Source organism: Anopheles darlingi, chromosome 3, assembly GCF_943734745.1.
Source record: "Anopheles darlingi chromosome 3, idAnoDarlMG_H_01, whole genome shotgun sequence".
NCBI lineage: Eukaryota > Metazoa > Arthropoda > Insecta > Diptera > Culicidae > Anopheles > Anopheles darlingi.
The window spans coordinates 60,154,542-60,172,041 of NC_064875.1; the positions used below are offsets into that span (position 1 = coordinate 60,154,542).

Genomic DNA, 17,500 nt, shown 5'->3' on the forward strand with positions numbered 1-17,500 from the left:
GCTACTGCCTGGTACGTTTGCTCGGGTTTCTCTGTTTTCCTGCATGTTTGTTCTACGTTGATCCGTGTGTTACGACATGCTCTACGACAACCGAGGGCCGGCACGAACTTTTTTGTGGTCCTTTCTCTCCAGACTGTTGTTAGGAAAGGTCTACCAGACGCTGTAGTTGTTGTTCTTGATACGCGTTCTAAACGAGGACAGCTTGCTAGGATAGTTGTTTCTTTCGTGTTTTATCGAATCTAGGAACCAAACGAGCTTTAGTAGGCCGGGCGACTTACTGAATCCAGAGCCTCAACCTTGACGGCCTGGGTGTACCATAAATTCCGCATAATTTCACGGACCACGTTTTGATTTATCTCACAAAACCCCCTGACACTAATTTACCGCCCATTCTTTACCATTTTACACAGCATTGTTCTTCTAACCTACGGGTGGAAATGCACCTTCTACTAGGTACAAGGGGGTCGCCGTATCGCACCCCTTCTTTTGGTCATTTAAAGTGTCCGGTTGCATCACACACACCAAACGCGCTAGTCGCGAACCGCTACTGGCTATTCGCTGACCCCCACGCCGCGTGACAAACGATCGTCGAGGTGGTGCGGCAGGCGAGAGGTAACCGGACACGATGCGCTTGCGTGTGCCGTATGATTTTCGTCAGTTTTTTTGTTTTTGACGAATTGTTGTGTGTTTGTAGTGTGCCACTTGTCGTTGTCCGAAGGTAAACATTTGTGGCCATGTGCCCCCCCGAATGCATACGGTAATGAGGGGGATGGTGTATTAAATCGTCATTAGAGGCTCGTTAAGGTAGTTCCGTGTGTTTTATTTGTCAATTTGAAACGGAACCATTTCGGGGCAATTTTCCACTCAAAGCCTACTAGCGCTCATTAGTAATGCGAGGAGGAAAAATATTTACCAAAACCAGCGGGAACATTTCCGCATCTGTAGAGCAGCTGAAACGACTAAGAAGCGTGGCAATTCATCGTACATCGTCTCTCTCTCTTATCAGCACACTTGAATCGCCGATAACCGGAGGACGGCAATAATGTCGACCGTTATCAGTGTTGATTCAGCCCGAAAAAAGTCCCCGGTGTAGTATGCGATGGTAGTACGGTAGAGACACTGGCACCTGTATGTAGCGCCATCTTCAACGACCTTCACAGCGTGGACAAACTGCGATGACGCTGGTTAGCAAACACTCATTCCCCCCTGAGATAGAGCTCCATTGTTTGATTGCACTCTGCCATTTGTGCCATCTGTTGGCTTAGTAAATTTCCAAAAGTATGTTTTACCTCAGGAAACACACGCGCACGCACACACGATACTCGCAGTCATACCAAGTTCTAAGCTAATCGATCTTTCGTTCCAAGTCGAGGAGGGGAAGCATTACCAGACGATCCAATTATGTAAATGTCACAACCACACCCATGCGCATTTGTTTTCTTTATGTTGCTTTTCATTAATTCGTCAATTTATTTTAATTACAGTTGGCCTTGGTTTGGTTGTCTCAGACAACGGACGCCTAGTCTAGTGTGCAGTGTGTGGTGCCCTCGATCGAGATCGGCATAAGGTGGTCGTGAGCTGCCCATTGGGGCACTAGAATTACTCACGATCATCCACCCCGGGGACGTGGGGTAATGCACCTTATAGCGACTTGGCCGTTCGAGTTGTGAGCTGCAACAGCTGCATTTGGATTGCACGTGAGTTTTACCAACGCCAAAGCGCGTTTTGCTTCTTCTACACAATCCGTCATCTAATTAGCGTTTACCACCGACCGATCCACTGTTCGCCAACGCGATCATTAATAGTTTGGTTGTTGCTTTTTTTTTGTAGTAATGCTTCCGATTTATTTACAAAACTCATACGAACTTAACAATCACAGAAGAAAGTGGATGGGTGGATTCTAAAACACGGACACCTCCCTTTCGTTAAAACATTAACATTAAGTTTTATGCAAATCACTACCAGCTAAGGTTTAAAGCCCTTCTGTGTGTGTGTGTGTGTGTCTGTGTCACAATGAACTAGGTGTAGGTGCGCACATCTACAGTAGTTGTACAGCTCTAATTCTACTACTGCAAAACACACTGACTACGGAACTGTGGGGATGGAGGGTAGTCGTCATCATGTTCCAAAAAATCTACACAAAACTTCGAAACGCCTCCACGCCTCCTACTTCGTGTTGACCTTTGACTCGTTGATTTGGTGTTTTTTCTGGTGGTGGTGGTGGTGTGAAGAACCTCGATCGCCACGCCAATTAGACGTAACCGCTCGACTCGAGCTTTAAGGCCGCCTCGTACGTCGGAAGGCCCGTGTTGTCGATGATTTGGCTCATATCGAGCCGTAATAGGCCGTTTTCGTCCAGTAGATGCCTTGCCCCCGGACCATCTCCTCCTCGTGGTTGTTCACGGTTGTTGCCATTCGTCTGATCATCATCAGTGACTAGTTGGCCGCTGCTGTCATTGTTCCTGCTGTCCGGATTGTTACGATCATCAGTTGTACTATCATCCGGCTGCTGCTGCACCCGACCATCCGAGCCCGAGCCCGAGCCCGGGCCCGGGCCCGGGTCGAGCATATCAATCAGATTAGTCGTAGCATGAGGCTCACGTGAGGTTGCATTTCCTGCGTTTGCGCCACTCATTAGCCGCTGCGGTGGTGCTCCGATAATAACGTTATTATTTTCGTTGCTATCATCTTCCCGTTGGCCAGCAGCGGGTTCATTAGCTGATGAAGTGCTGTCCCCGGTCGCGGTGACGGTGGCATCATTGTTGTTCATAGCGTCCAACCGCTGTCGGTCAGATCCTCCTCCTGCTCCTCCTTCTCCTCCTCCGAGGCCACCGTCATCGATGAGAACAATGTTTCGATTGACGCGGTCGGTATCGCCGTCATCGCCGTCGTCGGCCGCACCCTGTTGGTAGTTGTCACTCAACGACGGTGGTGATGATGCCGCGGTCTGTCCGACCGTCGTTCTGCTTTCATAATCAACCAGCAACAATCGCTGCGTCTGATGCTTCACCGGTCGATCGACGGTGCGCAGCGGTGGATAGCGTAGAGTAGCCGAACAGAAGCCACCACCGACTGACGAGAGGGCTAGGGGTTGCGGAGATGGCCTGGAACCCTCAACAAAGTAACCACAATTACGGTAGTAAATTGGCAATACCTGGCCAGCACTACTGTCACTGCCCTCGTTGTCATCGTGCCCGCTGGTCGTTGTCGTCGCCACCGTTGCTGTATTACAGCTGCAACGACCACTGCCGCCACTGGATGCTTCTGTGCCGCCACAGTAAAGCGGTTCCAGCTCGACGACACCGCACCATAATGGCTGCCCAGGGTCCGCTTCATCGTCCTCGTCGTCTCCGGCTCCGGCTCCGGTGGCTGCTTGGGTGGTTCCCGGGCACCGACCACTGCGCCGTCCATCGCCTACCTGCCTCTTCAGGCGCATCTCTTTACCGGTACAACCGGCATTGCCCTTGCAATTCGACTCGCCAACCGCCCCGGAACACCCGACGTCTTCTACGATGCTTCGTTTTCGTCTGGCACCACCACCAGCAGCAGCAGTAGCAGCCAACAGTTCATCCTGCGCGACAACGGCATCGTATGAGGGGGGCGGCCCGTTCGGATAGCCACCGCCCCCCGCTGACGGTGCCATCAGCTGGTACTGATGGTGATGATGGTGGTGATGGTAGGACGGGAACGAATGAAGATGGGACGCATGATTTATGGTGCCGGTGACCGCCGGTAGCGCCTGGTAGTCGCCGCTGCTCCCACCACCACCACCGCCATCCATGAAGAAACCGTTTGCCGAACCGGACGACGCCGGTGGATCGTAGCACTGTGAACGAGAAGAAGAAGGGGTAAAGGCGACGAAGATGAGGACGTCGCCGGCGTTAGTCGACGGTTTTAGAACGGGAGCTGAGGTGAGGTTTTGCACGGCGCGATCTACTAACTAAATTAAAATTGTCACGAACAGAACGGACGCACCACGCCATGACACGCCACGGATGCACCTAATGACTGAGAGTAGGGAGGGGGGGGTATGGGCAGGGACCGATTTGCAATGTTACCTGAGCACAACATTATCCCTTCTTCTGCTTCTGTGGGGACAGTGGAGTGACATCAAGCCACCACCCCTTGTGTATCCATACCCCTTGATGCACATAAATTAATTAAACTTCTTCAGCACTTTTGCTCGCTCTCTGTCTCTCTCTCTCTCTCTCCGGGGTAGGGGGGATCTCTTTTTATTTTCGCGCTCCACCCTTAATCATGGGCGTGCAGCATCAGCAGCAGTGCGTCGTCGTCGTCGTCGTCTTGGCCTATCTGCATCAGAGGTGACATCAGGGGCGAAGAAGATGTAATGAAATACACCCGGACACTTACGTCGTAAACAGGGCAATTCATTTTCATTACCCCTAGAGCACTTGCGCGAGAAAGCTTACGATTCTTGTGGCGTGCGTTTGTGGGAGATTAATCGTGGAGAGGAAGAGGGACAATCAAGCCGATCAAGGATCACCTAATGTGCCTAATTTCCTGATAAACGGGAAAGCTCTCCCAATAGGTGGCAGGTCAATGCTGGTTGATGAATATTGAACGTACGAACGCGCGCTCAAGTTGCTTGCATTGTTGTTTGCGAACCGCTTAACCGCTAAATCGGTTTATCCTGGTCCCTGCTTTATGGCGGTGGAAATGAATCTGGAATGTCGTTGCTCCTGATTGTTTGCTTAATCAAAGGGAGTGTCCCGGGAATACATTATTTTTTGTTGTGCCTGTATGTGCGCTGCGATGGGATTGTCCAAACGCTGCTATTTTTTTAGATTTGCATAAATTTTCGTTGTTTTTTCATTGTAGAACTTTGTACAATTATTTTGTTTTTTTATATTAATATTTTTTCTGCCAATTTTTAAAACATTTTTCCACGAACCATTTGCAAGTAAAAAATTATTGCATCTTTTATCTGCACACTGCATGGATCAGGCTTATGAATACATTTATTTTAATTTTTTAAAACATCTCGCTTTTAGAGGAAAATTATCACAATTATTAAGATCAAAGTATTCCTATACATTGGAAAGTTGTAAAATGTATCGTTTGAAAGTTTGAAACTCATTATCTAAAACAAGAACTTTGATATTTATACCTCAGATGATGCCGCAGATCAAGGCATCTCGAAAATTGATGCCATGCTTTTAGTTTTTCATATATTTTCTTCAAAACCAGTTCTAATATTCCTGAAAAGTGATTGTCCACTAAGGTATTCGCCAAAACATATTAAGTGTAATGTCTTTTCCCACCAAAAAATGGCAAAAATGATCCCTTTTTCTTGAGCGAATTAAGCGTAAGCGTCTCCGCTCCAAAGCCTTCGGATCAATTCGTTCCGAAAGATTTCTTTTTTGAAGTGATAATGTGTGTTCGGTGGATTAGCCACGCTCCAGACGCAAAACGAGACCCCGCCGGTAGATTGAGGGACTAATTTTCACTGAAAGTTTCCAGGAAACTTTCACCATTATGCGCCCAAGAGCCGAGCAACCAACGCCAGAACCATCCAGAACATCCAGCCAATGTAATCAGCGTCGATTTTCGTCGATCGATTTCAAAATCCCGAACCCCGGCGGTGTACTCCCGCGTCGTCTCGTCTTCTCGTTGGTTTCGAACTTTTTGGACTTCTTTTGATCACAAGAAAGTGGCGCCTCATCGTGGGTAAGCCAAACCGCACCGTACCGCACCGTCTGTTGTCTTACCATATGTCGGAAGGAAGAAGCGAACTTCAAACCAAGAATCCGACCGACGAATGGTGCCCGGCGATGCCCTTTTGGGCGATAGTAAATGTTTAATGGATCCCAAAATAGCTCTTTCTCTGTCTTTTTCGCTGGCCGATTGTGACCCAGTTTGCAATAGTACTGGGAGAAGGGTGGTCAATGATGAAAATGAAATTTTTAACTCGACAACACGTGCCCGGCAGTTGGGTGGGTGTTTTTTGGGGGTGGAGTGGATATCGATCCTCGTCCGGCCAGTGACACCCGTCGAACCCTCCCTAATTCGTCTAATGACATTTGGCACGGCTTCCGGTTTTGTCCGGAGAGTGAGAGTGATACTGCCGCCAAAGCGGTCGCTAAACCAATCCCCCCCGTTTACCTGCTCGACACTGTAGATCTCCATGTTGGCCTCCGTCTCGAGCCATTGCTGGCGGTAGAGCGAGTTGGAGCGCTTCTTGATGTTCCGGTGGCAGCAGTAGCACACGAAGCAAACCACCGTGATGACCACGGATAACATCGCGCTGGAAAGAGAAAGAGAAAAAGAGAGAGAGAGAGAGAGAGAGAGAGAGAGAAAGAGAGAGAGAGAGAGAGAGAGAAGGGGGAAGAAAAGTGCAGAAGAGAATCGTAAATCCAAAAATCATAAATTCGATTTCTGATGGTGGTACTGAAGTACTCTGCCCTTGCATCCATCGCGTTGATCCCACCAAGAACGCACTCGAAGGAAAGAGAATGAAGAAGAAAGCGTTCCATCCACGCGCCCCCCGATAAGGTTCGGGGTTTTTTTTTGTGCCCGCGCTCGTTGCAATGTAGTAAATTGGGCTCATGATATGGCCTTAATGGGGAGCTAGACTCTCATCGTGAGGCGCGAATGTACTGAACACTTTTATGACCTTCATTCAAGCCGCTCGGGGTTGACGCGATAACGCGGGGTGCCTTTTGTCGTGGTCGGGATTTACAGCGTCATGGACTGGTAAGCTTCTCCCGATTTCGCAAGAAGTGTTGTTGCAAAAGTAACAACACTTACGATTGGTTCACTCCTCCGCTCCGCCAGTAAATGCAAAACAGTAGATTAGAAAGTGCGGTACGGCGTAACTAGGCAGGAAGTAATGAACTTTAGCGGACGCGGCGAGCGGCAATGACGTTATCAGAAACCAGCGCCAAATGTATAGAACTGGCGGCGTAAACCCATTCTTTTGGAATGTCACTTTTCAACGACCAGAAGTCTTCTTATGGAACAATTTGCTGTAAGGTCTTGCTTGACGCAGAATATGTTTTAAACAAATTGAAAACCGCAGAAACGAGCCACCGAGCGTAACATTGGGCTAATGAAAGGGGATTCACTGTGTACGCATGTGACAATAGGGAGGGAAAGTACCTGGCCTTGGTTAACCGTGAATACGATGGTATAAGAGAAGAATGCAGCTGCACATTGTGCTTGTCATGATGCTCATACAATCGCAAAGGTGAAGGTACATTCGCTCTACACATGGCATATTCCAAGAAATAATGAACTGCAAACGCATAGAATGGATCTGTTCCTCTTCATTTGGTCGGGATGATCCGACTGATTTAGAGTAGACTTTGAGTGCACCATCGTTGCGATTAATGGGAATATGATCAACTGGATGCAGTAGGAACACTCATCATCAGGAGCCGAGGATACGCTAACTCCCTAGCTCCTGAAGTGGGATCAGCATGAAAAGAACTGAAACTTGTCCAAGGCATAAATTCATTACTGTTTATGACAGGTAATAAGTTTTTATTGTATTCCACCAACCACAAACAGTGCCTGGACCATCCACCCATTCGAGACTCTGGACTCTAGCATTCAAATACAGAACTCCAGATGCTGCATGCGGCCAAACGGGGACTGCAAAGAGAAAGAACTCTGAGCTATGCTGCCATTGCGACAACAAATGAACTGACGGTGGTGCCGGATTGGTCTCGCAATCCCACAATATCGCGTTGTTTCCGTTTCCTGCTCTGTTAGTGTCAGCAGAATCAGGCGCGTTGTTGTTTTCCATCAACCGTAGGTTCGCTCTTTGGAATTGCATTCTTTTTAAACGAAGTGAACGAACATTTTAGCGAAGTACGGCCGTAGCAGAGTAGTATGTACATCAGTCAAAGATGTGGCCACGGGTTGTAGATTAAAAATTCACATACACACACACATACATACATACACACCACCCTCCTTCTGAAGGGAGGAAATAGTGCGGAACTAATACTTGGTTTGGGGCGGCTTGGTTGAACTTGGCGTCGAAGGAATGTTAAAGCCGCAGAACCTCAGTAGGAACACCTCGATGGCGATGGCGCCAAACAAACGTGAATACTTAGACAAACAAGTTTCTAGGGATTTTCGATTTTTTTTTTTGTTTCGTTCCTTCGCATTCTTTCCTTTGTACCTTTGTGTGTTTCGGTTTTCAATTTTGGAAAAGCTATTCCGGAGTTTCCGTTTCTTTTTTCTGTATCTCTTGAGGAAGAGGCGGCTGGACAAAAACAGAAAATAATCTTCGCGACTAAGGGGGCGAGAACTTATAACTTGTTGCTCCCGCGAGAAGGGCACGGTGAGAGGGCAACACAAAAAGGAAAATGGGAACTAAAATAATGGAGCGGGCGAGATGGTGTCTTCCATTACCAAACCATTCGACCGGGCGACCCGCGATTTGTTGTAATTCGGTTTCGGTTTGAAGTTTTCCCGTACGCTTCTAGGCGCAAACCATTCCTCTCCCTTTCTCTCTTCCTCCCTATCTCTCGTCTAAAGCGATTAAGCGAATACTTTGGTGGAACACAAAAGCGGAAAGACCCAAAATATCTTGTCAACTACACACCTCTCACCCCAAATCATACACACGCTGCTCCTGGCCAACGTCCTCGCCTGGGGCGCTTCGGAAGGTTAATTGATTGGAGCGAAAACCTTCAAAGTTGTCGCGAGTCGCGAGAGTGGAGGGAAATTCGAAGTTTCAGTTGGGTGAAAGTTCTTTTTTCGGGTGGAGAACAGTACCAGATTGATGGACAGTGGGTCTTTTCTGGTATTTTGTTTTTTAAATTAGAATAGGTCCAAACTTGAATGTATTTGTCGGCATCCAATCACTCAACGAACGGGGCTGTAGACATGAATCTGATCGCGATCTCAAACTACCTTTCAGATTGTGGATTTATGTGGAGCTGAAAAACGTTGATTACAATTCGACAACCCGAACTCATTTATGCTACTATTGAAAATGCTTCTTCTGCATTATCTCCGGATCCAGGAGAGAAGGGAGCATTTCTTCCATCCGAGATTAACTTCCAATTTGTTTTTTTGTGTTTTTTTTTTTCATTTTCTCGCTCGTTCTCTTCCTGGCTGGCCTGTGTACGATCGATCTCGTACCGTGTGCTAGCTTACTAAATTGCACCTTTTGGTTGTGGAAACAGAACCTTCTCTCGGCAAAGTGGTTGCAAACCATGGTGCAAGGCCACCGGTAGACAGAGACGGCGACACACACACACACAAGAGAGTCAAGGATGTTGCAATGTAAAGCGAAGCACACAGCGCACAGCGCAAACACCCGGAGGCAATCGAAGCGACGAAGCTTGGACAACTCGCGACCGAGGCCAATGAGAGGAAGGAAGTCCAACACGGTTGGAATCCACGGTATGTGTTGCCGGACATCTTTATCGTGAATCAAGGATAGTAGAAGAACCACGGCGCTACCGAACCGATTTGAAACCATTGAATCCTTTTGCTACAGTTCCTGGGGAGCAGGGACAGGATGCAGGAAGCTGTGAAAAATGTGTCGGACCGGTGGTGCTTAGCTAAATTACATGTCAGGAGAGCGTAATTATAAAGCTGAGGCGAACAAAATCACTTCCGCTTCTGTACGCGTCGGTTCTAGGGTGAAGGTGCCCGTAGTGTCGCCGCGAAGCATGATACACCGAAGTCAGCCGCACCTAGAGATTGCAGAGGGCTCTATAAAAAGGTCCTCGGTTAGAGTCAGTCGCGAAGGGAAGACCACACGGGAGGTCATTATCTAAATGTATTTCTCGCACATCGTCGCGGTTGTCAATCTTTCATCTCGCGTTTGTCAACGACGCGCATAATTGATGACGGCATGAACATGCCACGACGGATTGCTACACATCAGCAATGCACCGCGACCTGGTGCATCGCTTCTACAATCGAATGGTTGATTTAAAACCAGCAAAAAACAAAGACGGGCAATGTTATATACCAGGTAGGCACATCACGCTCGAGGGCACACCAATTCTGTGTGAAAGCTGGAAGTCATTACCAGGAAAGGACTTTTTGCGGATGCTATGGACACCTTATACCGAGGATCCAGAGCACGCGTGAACAGTCCCTCCTGAGCTGCCATTAGAATTATTAAGTTCACTTCGGTCATTTGGGTCATCCACATCCAGAGGTTGTGGTTTTCGCTCGAGCAGGTTGTACATCGTTAGTGTAGCGAACACACGCCGCACACCGAAGGAGCCACAGGAACCGGAAGCACTTATTATTGTTGGACGAGCGAGTGATGAAAGTTACCACCATTCTCAGGTCCCTAGGCAGCATCCTCAGGGTTGGTGACGATGATGAAAATAGGATCAAATGTACAGCATCCTCAAAGCGAACGTAAGAGGATGTGGTGTGCCTCATGTTTGTCGCATAATTTCTCCTAATTGCAGTGACAGTGCGGACCTTGCTGTGTGGACATGAAGTGACATGCACTCCTTCCGTTTTACACTCCTGGGAATGTTTTCAAATTCATTTTCGATTCATAAGCAGGATGGATGTGGCTTAACGATTCTTACACGTAACAGCTTCAGCTGGTGCTAAACTAAGGCAATAAATCTGTCTAACCATGCTCGATACACACATACACACACACCAAGAGTGACAAGCAAGCCGAGAACCGCGTGCTCTCAATCGATTGAGGACGGGGACGCGGCACCACACAACGTACGTTCCCAGTGTGGCCATTCGATCGCTGAATAGCCAATATTTCATTTCCGCCGTTCGCATCATAACCATATTTATGTTTATGCTCCTCTCGCAATGAATTTGAACACAAGACGCGCTCGGTCTTTACTTCGTTTCGGGTTTTGAATCTCGGCATCGCAGTAAGGCCGCCTTACTGTGTGTTGTCCGCGTGCCACTTTACCGGTATTATCACCCCATTAGCGCGCGCTCGCACACACACACTCGAACGCATGACCAACCGAATGGCCACCACCGTGACCGTGCACCCCGAATGACATGTCAATCCTGGGAATCATGATCCCCCCAACACTGGCGCTGGCTGTTGGCCACTTCTCGTTATGATGGGAACGTGCGGTGAATGAGCAAAGTAAACGAGCACACACACACACACGCGCCTGTATGTGTGTAATATGGGAGTGGAGTATGCGAGATGCGATTGATCCCCCCTTGGTGGTATATCCTTTCTGAATCCGTAAGCGACCAACGGTGTAGAATCGATTCTTGGAGGACGTTCGGTTGGGCGGAGTTAATTTTCTCGCCAAAAAGTTTTCTCTCCCAACCAGTTCTGTTGCCGCTCTTTGTGAGTGTCAAATACCCAACAATCCTATCGGAACAATCTAACGATCGTTCGCGACGACAATGACGACGACGATGGGTTATATGATGCTTCGGTGGTATGCAGCATGCAAATGTGTAACGTGCGCTTAACCCGCGAAACCAGAGGCCACAGGGGATTATATGAGGGTGGGAATCACGACGAGCAATTTGCATTTATTCTTCCACGCTCACACAAACACACGGTGAGCCTGAAGCTCATCTTGGGGTCATAACTTTTTGGGGTTTTTTTCTACGGGTGGCGGGAGTCGAACATCCGTTTTTTACTATCGTGGGGAAGCAGAGCAGCTGTGTGCTGCCACCAGGATGCGTACCACCTCGAACACCGTGGCTAGTGGCTTTGGTGTGGTCTTATAGGTAGTGCACGAGCTTATCGCAACCCTCTACCCCGTTGTAACCCATTTAGATACCAATCACACACCGTTTAGATTGTTACTTGGTTGGTGTCCCGGGTAGGTTGGTTGGTAGGTTGTTATCTGCACGCAATGACTACGAATCAATCAACATCAAAATGGAGGAAAATGGACGCTGACGAGGTAGACGAGAACGACGGCCAGCGACTAATGGGTGTGCTCTTGTATTGAGAAACGCTTAACCGGCTGTATGCTGGCTATCTCTTCGTGTCCATATCGTGCTCCACGATTCCTTTAACGCGCCTCTGAGGAGCGAGGCAGATGACAAAAGCCCCCCGAACCAACCCCACTATTCTATTTCATGATGTAAATTTGCCTAATTGGTGAAATTAAAAATGAATAAATTAATTTAATATCTGGCGCTGGCCCGTGGCGCTCGCTGGGTCGCTTGCACGGTGGCCATTCAGCTCTTCTGTTGTTGTTGGGTCGATATTTTATTACGAAATGTCGTAGTGTTTTAGCTTCGTCCCACCGTGCGCCGCCACCGTGGTCACGCCTCGATGGTATTTGGTTTTGATGGAAATCGAGTTAGTGAACCACCACCTACAGACGACCATCGGCATTTGCTAGGCGGAGTCCTTAAAGAGAGCGCACACGCGAACACCGGGATGTCTAGTAAGGACGAAAGGGACATCTTTTGCTTAATCGCATTTTGTGAAACGCGAAATTGCGTTTCAAATTGCTTGGCGCTGGAATATTTCTACTGTTCCCACAGCGACACGCCTTCGGTTGTTCGGGTTCGTCACCTTCGTTTCGATTGGAATCGTTTGAATGTCAAAAACGATTTTTTTGTTTGCATTTCACGCATTTCGCTATCTGTTTCGTTTTAAAATGTTGACGTCACACTAGGAACAGGGTTTATGCTACTGCAACATAACGCATACACACAGATGTGCCGGGTGTGTAAGAAGAAGTAACGCAAGCTAATCACTTAAACGTTCAACACGCGATCCTCCTGGCAGGGAACTCGATTGATAGTCACTTACCCGCCGAGCATGACGTTCACATTGCCGTGCAGGTTCGCCCCGGGGCGCATCGTTTGCAGCCCCTGGTGGTGATGATGGCTACCGGTACCAACGGTCCTTATACTCGAACCACCACTCTGGTGATGATCGGGACTACTGGAGCCGCTAACGTTGCTGGCACCTCCACTATACGAGCTGATGTAGGAGATGGTCTGGTTGTTGAAGCTATTGTGCGAACCGACGGCCGATACCACGGCCAATCGCTTCAAGGACATACCGACGGGTGGAGTTGAGTTGCAGCGGCGGCGGCGACGGCGACGGCGAATTGTCACTCGTTTACGCTCTCTGAGTTGGAGCAACTATTCACTATTCACTAATCAATCGCGTTGTTGTTCGCTTGACATAGGTTTCGCTTTCCATCTTTTAAACACATTTTGCACACGAGAAGAAAGAACTGAATGGAGGAGGAGGAGGAGGAGAAGAAGAAGTAGAACACAGTGTCTTAAATCACTTTTTGCTGTTTTCCTGCAGCCGCACAAACAAAGTGGAAAGTTTATGCTGCGCTAGTCACAACTCAACTATTCTCCTCTTCTCAGCTGGTCAAAATTCCATAAAAATGCAAATTCGAACGGACGTTGACTGGCGACGCTCGACGAAGAACAAACTCTAGTATGAACTCACGCCCGTGTGCCGCCTTATAGCGCTAGTGCGAGCTTTTAAAGCTAGGAGATAGGAATGGTTTATCAATTTGAAACTCATTTAATGTGTGAAATTTAAGGGAACTATTGCTGAGTTTAAGAACCCACATGTCGACCTATACACACGACTTTCGCCTCGAAGAAGGTACAAACGTTGGTTGTTGCCTCTTGGTGAGCCCTTTCTATGGTGCATGAGTTGCCGTATTTACGTCGCCTTAATTCACATGAATCATCCACCACTAGCGCGCGGTTCATTTCGAGGTTATTAGGACTTGGTTCCTCCGACCATCCACTCCTACCTCCTCCCTGCTCTCTTGCCTTCCTGCTTCCGAAAGACGGTGGGTTAGATCACGGTACCGTGATAATGTTCAACGGAAATCAATGTCAAAAAACCTGGCGCTAGGAAATGGACTTCCGGCAGGTTGTGAAACCACCGAGCACTTGGTTGAACGTTGGGGGTGTGCGGTGGGAGCGATGCGGTGTGAAGAGCGGGTGAATGAAGGTACTCGATAGTTAAGACAGTAATTTCTCTACCTTCACCCGTTGGACCGTTGCTACACGGGACTCGGCTTCCCCAAGTACGCTCCGGCACCTCCGATCCATCATTTTTGTTTTGACTTATGGAAATGATGAGGTTCACTCTGGCTACTCGGAAGTAGCTAGTGGCCTGCCTTTAGTGATAAGCCGTGAGCGAGAGCTGGGCAAAGGCTCGTGTAGCTCGAGTGCGTACGAGACACGCAAAACGTAAATCATAGTTGTAGGCAACTGACCGTCACACGAGCGTTGGTACAAGGTACTTAATGTTTTAGTATTCATTTCGTGGTCCAGCTTATAATGACGGACAACAAGGTAACTTGAGAAGCATCATTGTTGTTGTCGTTGATGTATGTGTGCTGCTTACACATGCTCGTACATTCTATAGTGTTTTATGGATATTTGCATTTCATGATTCTGCGCCAAGAAATTTGATCCCTAGGGTATAGCTTAGTTGAAGGTGATGTTCATTGTTAGTCTATCAAATAGACCAAAAATGTACTTCTAAACCGACGTGTTTTAAACTGCTAACCAAGGACTAGGAATCTACACTCAATGCACCTTAAACTCCTGGATCCTCGATTATTCTGCACAAGTCGATGCACATTAAGGTAGATGTTATAATCGATAAGCAGTAAAGGAACAGGCTTGTATGTTCCCCAGTAGATGAACTTCCTATCCGTGGTTTAAATCGTCTATTGTGTACACTTTCGCTTGGTTGATATCACTTGGTATCACAGTTATTCGGTTTCTAACGCGAACAGTTCGATCAACACTCGGTACCATATTGTCACTAGTTACAGGATGGCGCAACCCCTTTCATAGCATTGAACACCGGGAACATCGATTTTACGGAACACGGTGACGGTGATGGCTACGCGGTTGTGGTTTTGTGTTCACTTTCCCAACCGAATCTCTTGGCGCACTTGGCGTACCGGTACAGCAGGCACTTTTCCCTAAATCTCCCTGCTCCTTGGCTTCCGGTGCTCCCACAACCCACTAGGCACGTCGCAGCTGATTAGTCTTTTGAAGAATGACGGGGATCAGGAACGACGCAATACCACGCCACCAGCACACCGGCGGCTTCTGTGGTTGGTACGGGGAGTGATCGAACGTTGAATAATCGAATCACATTTGGATTGACGCTGCGACGAAGGGGTTTGCGCGGTGGCGGGTGGAAAATCAAACGGAAAACGGTATCGACCACCCCCAACCCCGGCAGCGTCCTTTATCGGAAGGAAAGAGGACGCGTGGTGTGGTGGCTCTGCTGGCAGGCTCGATGGCTAATGATGGTGGTATGGTGGTGGTGATGGTGGGTAGCGCGAGCATATTATGTGTAGATTATGCTGAAGGTCTTACGCCTCGCTGCTCACCGGGTCCGCATGGAAAAGGGACATTAACACACCGCTTTCCTGGCTTCCTGTTTCCCGCTGGTGTGAAGGTCGCCTCGCGAGCCCTAGGCCAAGAAGTCGCACCCCGAAGGCAATCGGCGAAGTAGTTCTGCTAAAGGAATGTCTCGGAAGTAAATGGCGCGAAAACAGGGCGCAAGCAACAATAGCGCAGAGCAGAGGAGGACTCCTGATATCCGAAAAAGAAGAAGAAGAAGAAGCACAAAGAGGCCTCCTCCTATCAAGTAATGGCTCACGGAACACTAACTTCACTCGCTAACGCGCACCATTGACGGTCTCTGATAGGTTGGTTGTCTGTTGTGTTCTGGTGGTCAAAAATCGACGGTTAGGTCCACGGCACACAGTTGCACGGCTGCACCACGTCCACCGGCCACCGGTTAATGAAGACTGACCGAACCTAGCGAGGTGTTCCCGGACATGAACCACTTAGAGGCCGCCGCTAACCGTGGGTTGGGTTGAAGTTCCGTTGAAGTAGCTCCCTGGTGTGTGGTGCGAGCGAGCAAACGAGCGAGCAGGCGAGTATCGGACATCGCGTGGCCACGGCAGCGGTTAGTCAACTTATACCATCACCGGGGAGGGGGCATCAACGTTTCTCCTCCCCCCGAAAGAGAGAGAGAGTGCGAGAGAGACGGCTCTAGGGGTCTGGCCATGAACGGCGCGAAAGGAGAAAGTTTTTTTTTCGTTTTTTTTTCTTGTGTTTGCCAGTAGTAACCAAAGCCAATGAAGCGTAGAGAGCACACTATAAGCACACAGACACACTTGGGACACTCTGTATCGAATATACTGGATATGAGGTGCTGACGCACTACCCTCAGGCGATTGCTCTATTGCCTGTGGGGAGGTCCTTATTCGACTCCCTGTACTACCACTACCACCATTACCACCACGCTGTAGGCTAGTCATTCCCTGAGGCGCGCTGGTCACACTGGTTTTAAGGTCGTAGGTCGGAGGCAACGTCTGCCCCCTCCGTACGATGACGTCCGTTGGGATGGTAATAGATGGAGCACAACAAACCGAGTATCTTCCCTGCGGCACTTGCATTGCACTGGAACTCCCCGTAAGGATTATCCTGGAGTTGGACGTTTCGGGAAGAATCCGAGACCGAGAATTCCTCACGAATTTTCTGGACACCTGGACATACCTGGCCTGTACTCGCCTCTCCACCGTGGAAGCAGACTAACTAATCGCGTGGCGGGAAACTCGAAGGCACGGAGTAGTCTGTCCGTCCGTCCGGTTTCGGGGACGACCTTTGTCTGCCTGCCACCTAGCAGCAGCCGACAGGACACGTTGCTACTGTCGCTGTAACCCGGTGTTGTTGGACATGTAGTTCCGGGAGTTCCCGAGCTGTAGTCGAACTTTTCCGAACGCACTATCTCTCGCTCTCCCCGTCTCTCTTTCTCTCTCTAGCGACGATGATTTCGTCCTTTAGCGTTCGTGGATCACTCGTTTCGTACACACAAGGACGAGACCATGGTTCGAGGTACTTCGGATTCTCGGTCCATGTTACTCTGGCCGACGGTAGTTCCGAGGTTGTGTCATTGCTTCACACCACGCACGACGCCAAACGGATGTGGATGGACAGAGGATGGATGGGAGATTGGGATCGGTGGATGGATGTCCGTTTGATAGTTTTCACGCGCCTCGTTCGCTACGTTGGATGGGGGCCCCGGACCACCCATCATCAGGCACACATAATTCTCATTTTGCTCATTCGTTGTGGCCGCTTTTCGTCGTCGTCATCGCCCCCCATCTTTCCCACCTTCTAGTGTTGTCCTCGAGGGCTTCCAAAGGGCTCCCTTGCCGCGCATTTTGGTGCCTGATGCTCATTCTCATTACAACAGACACTGTGGTGCGCTGTGTGTGTGTGCGTCTGTCATTTGTTGCCATTATTTGTGGCGAGTGCCGGATGGGCCGCTTCCCTTTCTCTCTCTATTCTCTTCTAACGTTACCTGTATGTCTTCTTTGCCATTTTTTTTTTTGGTTTGTTTGCATTCAGCCCTGCATTGTTACTCCGGTATACGCCACGGGCTGACAGAGTATACGCACGCATTTGGAGTGCCATATTGTGGCAGGCTCCTCCCTCGCGATCCTTAGGGGGGTTCGTTTGCGAGTTCGCGCCCTCGTGGGTTGCGCGCAAGCCTTGTTGTTACCTCTTTCAG

The 17,500-nt window shown here is 48.9% G+C and overlaps 1 protein-coding gene across 3 annotated transcripts in view; it reads left to right on the forward strand.

The window, feature by feature from the left end:
* The window catches only part of LOC125954722 (probable beta-hexosaminidase fdl), a 29,321-nt gene that overhangs the window by 1,160 nt on the left and 10,661 nt on the right, over positions 1 to 17,500 (forward strand). For 2 of the 3 annotated variants that reach the window (XM_049685241.1, XM_049685242.1), the window contains exon 2: positions 1,485 to 1,697. The exons of the other annotated variant lie outside the window; for it this stretch is intronic. The gene's annotated coding sequence lies outside the window, so the exon portion shown is untranslated. The remainder of the gene's footprint in view (positions 1 to 1,484; positions 1,698 to 17,500) is intronic. 3 annotated transcript variants of the gene reach the window in all.